This window comes from Schistocerca cancellata, chromosome 4, assembly GCF_023864275.1.
Source record: "Schistocerca cancellata isolate TAMUIC-IGC-003103 chromosome 4, iqSchCanc2.1, whole genome shotgun sequence".
Taxonomy (NCBI): domain Eukaryota; kingdom Metazoa; phylum Arthropoda; class Insecta; order Orthoptera; family Acrididae; genus Schistocerca; species Schistocerca cancellata.
In genome coordinates, this window is record NC_064629.1 from 779,222,601 (window position 1) to 779,229,683 (window position 7,083).

General features: G+C 41.5%; 1 pseudogene; it reads left to right on the forward strand.

The window, feature by feature from the left end:
* The first annotated feature begins 606 nt into the window (after positions 1–606).
* LOC126185951 (5S ribosomal RNA) lies at positions 607–723 on the forward strand (annotated as a pseudogene).
* The last annotated feature ends 6,360 nt before the right edge of the window (positions 724–7,083 follow it).

Genomic DNA, 7,083 nt, shown 5'->3' on the forward strand with positions numbered 1-7,083 from the left:
ACTGACAAAAGCTGGCTGTCACATCTCTTAAATGCAGGCAGGATGTGTTAACATTATATTTGGTGTTTGGCATTGCATTGGTAGGTATGCTATTGATAACGAGGCATCCTATTGAGGGTAGCAACACCTCTAGTTAGTTATCGCTATAAAAATATCACTTCTTACAAAAATAAAAGGGTTTCAAAACTAGCGAATTCACTGAAGTAGTATGTGATTGCAACACATAGTGAGTACTGATGTAGACATACATTTTGCCAAAGCCCCCTACTATTTGTCAACTAAGTACTAGGGTACTGAGTGTGAGAGCCAAAGAAAATTTTAGTACAGGGGCGGCAGAATGATCTGATGGTTTTTGCCGCCGCGTGGTTGAGTGAGTAGGCGGTGGGGGATGGTGGGGATAGGTGCATTTTAGAGCCTACACATGGACATTTTTAGTAGCCATGGAGCAGTGGTAGGTTGAGCATCATACATTTGTTATCAAGGCATTTTTTAAAAGTGGTGATTCCTGTATTGCTGTGCAGTGGCAGTTCTGAAGGCATTTTAATTTAGGTCCACGAGAAAAAGTTCTAACATGCGACGCAATTATGTTGTGGTGAGTAACTTCAGGGCAACGGCCTTGCCGCAGTGGATACACCGGTTCCCGTGAGATCACCGAAGTTAAGCGCTGTTGGGCGTGGCCAGCGCTTGGATGGGTGACCATCCAGCCGCCATGCGCTGTTGCCATTTTTCGGGGTGCAGTCAGCCTCGTGATGCCAATTGAGGAGCTACTCAACTGAATAGTAGCGGCTTCAGTCAGGAATACCATCATCACGACCGGGAGAGTGGTGTGCTGACCCCATGTCCCTCCTATCCGCATCCTCCTCTGAGGATGACACGGCGATTGGGTGGTCCCATGGTCCCGGTAGGCCACTCGTGGCCTGAAGACTTCAGACTACCAGTTCAGTGTTGAAAGTCAACAGGCTGTTCAAGGTCAGCTCGGACACCAGATAAAATTGATACTGTAAGAGAAGCTGTGGAATCCAGTCCTTGGTAGCCGACCCGTAAACAAGCTGCTGCTTTGCATATGTCTGAACAATCAGTAAGACGAATTTTGTGGTTCAATCTGCATTTCCATCCATACAAAATGGCTATTGTTCAGCAGTTAAAGCCCAATGAATATGCAAAATGAAAAGCATTTTAAGAGCAAATGATTGATTTGATGACAGATGAAAAAATCTTCATGATGAGCAACGAGGCACGTTTTCACCTGGACAGTTATGTAAGCAAACAGAACTTTCATTATTGGTCAGCTACAAATCTTGAAGAACTGCATGAACATCCTCTGCATAGTCCTAAGGTCACTGTGTGGTGTGGTATAACAAAAACATCTGTCATTGGGCCATACTTCTTTGAAGAGGGTGGTCAAACTGTTACGGTCAATTCGCAACATTATCTGTTGATGTTACAAAATTCCTGATCCCTGAACTTAAGAAAAAACACTTAGTGTGCATTAGAATGTGGTTCCAGTAGGATGGGGCAACTGCTCATACAGCCAAAGAGGTGGTGGACTTTTTGGAAAGTAAGTTTTGTGGATGAGTAATCTCGCGTTTCGGGAATATTGCAAAAATATAAGCGTTTGTGATATTTTCTTGCAGGGTTTCTTGAAATCCAAGAGTCTACACAAACAAACCCCACACATTGGCCGAACTTAAGGTGGCCATAACTCAAGAAATAGCCAACCTGTCTCCTGCAATGTTAGGAAAGGTGTTTGACAGTTTTGGTGCGAGAGTGGAAGAGTCCTTCATCACACAAGGGCACCATTTCAAGGACATCATCATCAAATCTTAAACTGATGAAACAGGTTGTTCCAGTGTTATTTTCTTTAATTTCCATTAACCCCATTCTATAATTAAAAAAAAAATTATCACTCTTAACATTTGTACTTTAAAACCATCAGATCTTTTTGCCGCTCCGTGTATATGAACTGAAAAATCATGCGCAGTATCGTACTTCGTGTAACCTGTTCAGCCTTCATAACTTAAGACTTATTTGAAATGAAAAATGGTCATTACACCATTACTGTGTGAATTTGTTGAAAAATTGTATCCCCTGTAGTTAATTAATGTTAATGCTGATCCAGATACACCATGCCATTGCATGGAATGTGATTATAGTCAGAATAAGGAGTGATACAAAATCAGGGAAAGAGATAGTAATTCCATTTTTATTTTTCTACATAATTTTTTTTTTCCGCTTTCAAATTGACATGGCAACACCGTAAACATTTTGCAATAATTTCACACATGCAACTGTTTTGAAGTGGTGGTTGGTGATGTTGCATTTGTTTTGCAAGGCACATGTGGATTTTTTTTTTAGAACAGGCACATAACTAAGTATTGCTTCGTAACAAGTTTTGGAACTAAGCTGTGGCATTATCAGATTAATTATTCAATTTTTATTATTTTAATTTTTAATTGCAAAATTATTTTTATTTGTTGTGAGAACAATTGGTGAGAAAGTGTGTTACTCTGCATGTATTCTGTCTTCGTTTGAAAAGAAACAATTAGCAGTTGTTCATTGATGTCTCAGAATGTGTATTACACTACTGGCCATTAAAATTGCTACACCAAGAAGAAATGTAGATGATAGACGCGTAACCAATGGCACCCCATACCATCACACCAGGTGATACGCCAGTATGGCAATGACGAATACACGCTTCCAATGTGCGTTCATCGTGATGTCACCAAACACGGATGCTACCATCATGATGCTGTAAACAGAACCTGGATTCATCTGAAAAAATGAAGTTTTGCCATTCGTGCACCCAGGTTCGTCATTGATACACCATCGCAGACGCTCCTGTCTGTGATGTATCATCAAGGGTAACCGCAGCCATGGTCTCTGAGCTGATAGTCCATGCTACTGCAAACGCTGTCGAACTGTTCATGCCGATGGTTGTCGTCTTGCAAACGTCCTTATCTGTTGACTCAGGGATCAAGACGTGGCTGCACGAACCGTTACAGCCATGCGGATAAGATGCCTGTCATCTCAACAGCTAGTGATATGAGGCCATTGGGATCCAGCACGGTGTTCCGTATTACCCTCCTGAACCCACCGATTCCATATTCTGCTAACAGTCATTGGATCTCGACCTACGCGAGCATCAATGTCGCTATACGATAAACCGAAATCACGATAGGCTACAATCCGACCTTTATCAAAGTCGGAAATGTGATGGTACGCATTTCTCCTCCTTACATGAGGCATCACAACAACATTTCACCAGGCAATGCCGGTCAACTGCTGTTTGTGTATGAGAAATCGGTTGGAAACATTCCTCATGTCAGCATGTTGTAGGTATCGCCACTGGTGCCAACCTTGTGTGAATGCTCTGAAAAGCTAATCATTTGCATATCACAGCATCTTCTTCCTAAATTTTGCATCTGTAGCATGTCATCTTCGTGGTGTAGCAATTTTAATGGCCAGTAGTGTATTAACCTATCCAAAAAGTTTTGTCATCAAGCTCTTTTCTCCCCCTGCACCCCACTCCCCCCTTCAGTGCACTACTTCTTCACTAGTTATGAGCGTAAGTCAATTATTATCTGCAAAGTAGTTATAAAATTTTACTGTAATCAAATAGGAAACTTACAAGAACATCATTTTTTGACATAGTCTCCTTGCATTTCAACGCCCTTGGTCCATTGTTGTACAAGCTTCCTGATGCTATCATAAGAGAAGGTTCTTGGTTGAGCTGCGAGCCAGGAATGCACTGCTTCTTTCACTGCTTTGTCCGAGGCAAATTGACGGCCCCTTAATGCCTGTTTGAGTGGACCAAACAAGTGATAGTCAGAGGGGGCAAGATCAGGACTATATGGAGGATGATCCAGTGCTTCAGATTTGAGTTTCTGGACTGTTTTAGCAGTGTGGGCAGCAGTATGTGGACGGCCATTGTCGTGCAACAACGCAACACCTTTTGACAGCAATCCTTGACGCTTGCTTTGAATTGCAGACTTTGGCCTGGCAGTAAGCATCTCACTGTAACATACACTGTTTATTGTTGTGCCCCTTTCACCATAATGTTCCAGTATTGGACTTTGTGTGTCCCAAAAATCCGTAAGCATCAGCATCAGTTTACCTGCAGATGGTTGGATCTTGAACTTTTTCCTGCACGGCAAATTTAGATGTTTCCATTCCATACTCTGCCATTTACTGTCCGGCTCATAATGATGGATCCATGTTTCGTCACTAGTAATGGTCCTGTCTAAGAAGTTGTCCCCTTTGATACCATAGTGATCCAAATGTTATTTGCAGATGTCCAAGCGTGTTTGTTTTTGCAACTGTGTGAGTTGTTTTGGGACCCATCTTGCACAAACCTTATGAAACCCAAGTCTGTTGTGGATGATTTTGTGGGCAGAACCGTGACTAATTTTCAGACAATGTGCCACTTCGTCAATAGTTAATTGTCTGTCTGAGAGAATCATTTCATGTGAATGCTCAATGGTTTCTTCATTTGTGGCGGTAAACGGTCGTCTGGCTCCTTCATCATGCATAACACTTGTGCGACCACTTCGGAATTTTTCAATCCATTCATAGACACTATGTTGTGGCAAAACACTGTTCCTGTACTGTACCAAATGTCTTTGGTGAATTTCGGCCCGATATGCCTTCCGACCACAGAAAACAGATCACTGAATGCTGCTCTTCTTTGGTGCAAATAGACAGCGGAGCAGTCATGATTAACAGCATAGCAGCGGTAACAAAACTAACCTAGCACCTTGAAAATTGCCAAGATATAACAACAAATAAATAAAGCATGTTTCATGAATGTAAAATCACAATACTACCAAAATAAACAAAAATATAACTAAATTGCAGATAATAACTGTGGTGTCACTGCCAAACACCACACTTGCTAGGTGGTAGCCTTTAAATCGGCCGTTAGTATACGTCGGACCCGCGTGTCGCCACTATCAGTGATTGCAGACCGAGCGCCGCCACACGGCAGGTCTAGAGACACTTCCTAGCACTCGCCCCAGTTGTACAGCCGACTTTGCTAGCGGTGGTTCACTGACAAATTACGCTCTCATTTGCCAAGACGATAGTTAGCATAGCCTTCAGCTACATCATTTGCTACGACCTAGAAAGGCACCATTACCAGTAACTACTATTTATGCTGTAAAACATGTACCGTCAAGAGCGATGTTCACCAATTATGGATTAAAGTTAAGTATTCCAGTAGCTATGTATGTTTACTTACTATTCTCATTTCCGTGTCCTGTTCCAGACCTCACGCCAGCCTGCGTGAGCTTAAACGCGTGCCTTTCGGCTTCCTCATAGTGGATTGGCTGTCTTGCCAATCCACAACAATAACTGACTTACCCTCGAATTTGATTGACTCATCTAATCTTTGCCATTCTTTTGTAACACAACATTACAAAATCTTCTATTCTCCTTTTGTCTAAATCAGGAGTAGTCAAACTTTTCTACCTACCGCCTACTTTTGTATATATGTTAGTGGTAAAATGTTTTCATTCAAGAGCTATTCGACGTGTTGGTGATTGTCAGCCAGGAAAATGAAGTAGGACCAAATATTCACCTGAAAAGATGCACTTGGGGAAGAAGTACAGTACCACACTATCAAGTGAGGGTACCATATCCAAAGATCTGGATGTCAGTATGCCTATGCAACATTATTCCTTTCCACCCCGTAACACCTAGATCACCAAAAAAATCGTGTTTGACAATATTCCTGCGTGCATTAAATGATCCCACCTCTTGCCATATGAGGGTATACTGGAATCTCTACTTAGACTGAATCTGCTTTCATATGAAAAGAGCACATGACCCCACTCCTCATTCTTCCAGTTGCTATGGTCTTGGCACCATTGCAGATGTGCCATTGATGTACAAGTGTCATCAGAATACAACATACTCGTTATTGGGCAAAAGACTATCCCCATGAAATCACCGTGCCACTGTGGAGTGTTAGATTGTAGGCCTTGCAATCCTGTAAGTGTGGTTGCAATTGCACCTGCTGTTTGATGTACATCCCTTTTTGCCTGTTGCACCTGACTGTAGTTGATCATCTCCACTCCTTTGGGCAGCAGTGCCTGTGGTTTGTAAAATTCCCAATGCACGTGACACAATGATGTGAGCGGTACCAAACTCCTGGGCAACACTCATCGCACATCATTGTACTTCCAGTTTCCTGATAATTCTTCCCCTTGTGAAGCCATCCAAATGTTGTGTCCAGGCCATGTTGTAATGAACACCATCACAGCACACTGTAACTGCTCACTGATTGACACCACTGTCTTTTCCCATTACTTCAACTGTATTGTGTTGCTGGGCTAATGTCGTTTGGCATTATAGTCATGCTGACTTCATGCCATGTGATGTCCAGCTTTCTGTGCATGACTGGGAGACCTCTGGCAACAGACTCCCACCCTTACATTCATCTCCAACGAGTGGCTAATTAGGTTATGATACTTTATGTATCTTGTCCTAAGTTTTGCACAGCTGTTTATATACTAGTAAAAGCATAAATCTTAGCAGGAAAAGAAATGGTAAATAGAATTGATTGATGGCAATAGTCACTATTAGGAGTATAAAACTGCACTGCAAATTGTACTGAAAATTTCCTTGAAAAATAATTTTAGGAAATAGAGTTGCTCTGTAAGTAGGAAGATAGGAACCATGTGGAAAATAGTCAAAACGGCTTAATAAAAACAAACAAAGGGACTGAAGATATATTTCTAAAGTAAAATAATTAACTCATTCCAAATTGCAGTCACTTTTAATAAGTCCTTTTCCTAGTAGCAGATAATTTGGTTTGAGCATTTCGTCAAAGATATCCTACATTTTCGACAAAGTAATATTCCAGAACAAATGTGGTAAAATTCAGCAGAAACTCACTTCTCCAAAACTTTTAAGGTTATAAGCTGTGTTGTGGTATGATCAAATCAGTAGTTAACTAATCAATTGTTGTTCACTTTATAAAATCACACACGGTTAAAAACCCATAGTATAGACGAATTCCCTTACTGACGCAGGACTGGGTGTATTCGTTTCCAACAACAACAATGAGTATAACTACCCCAG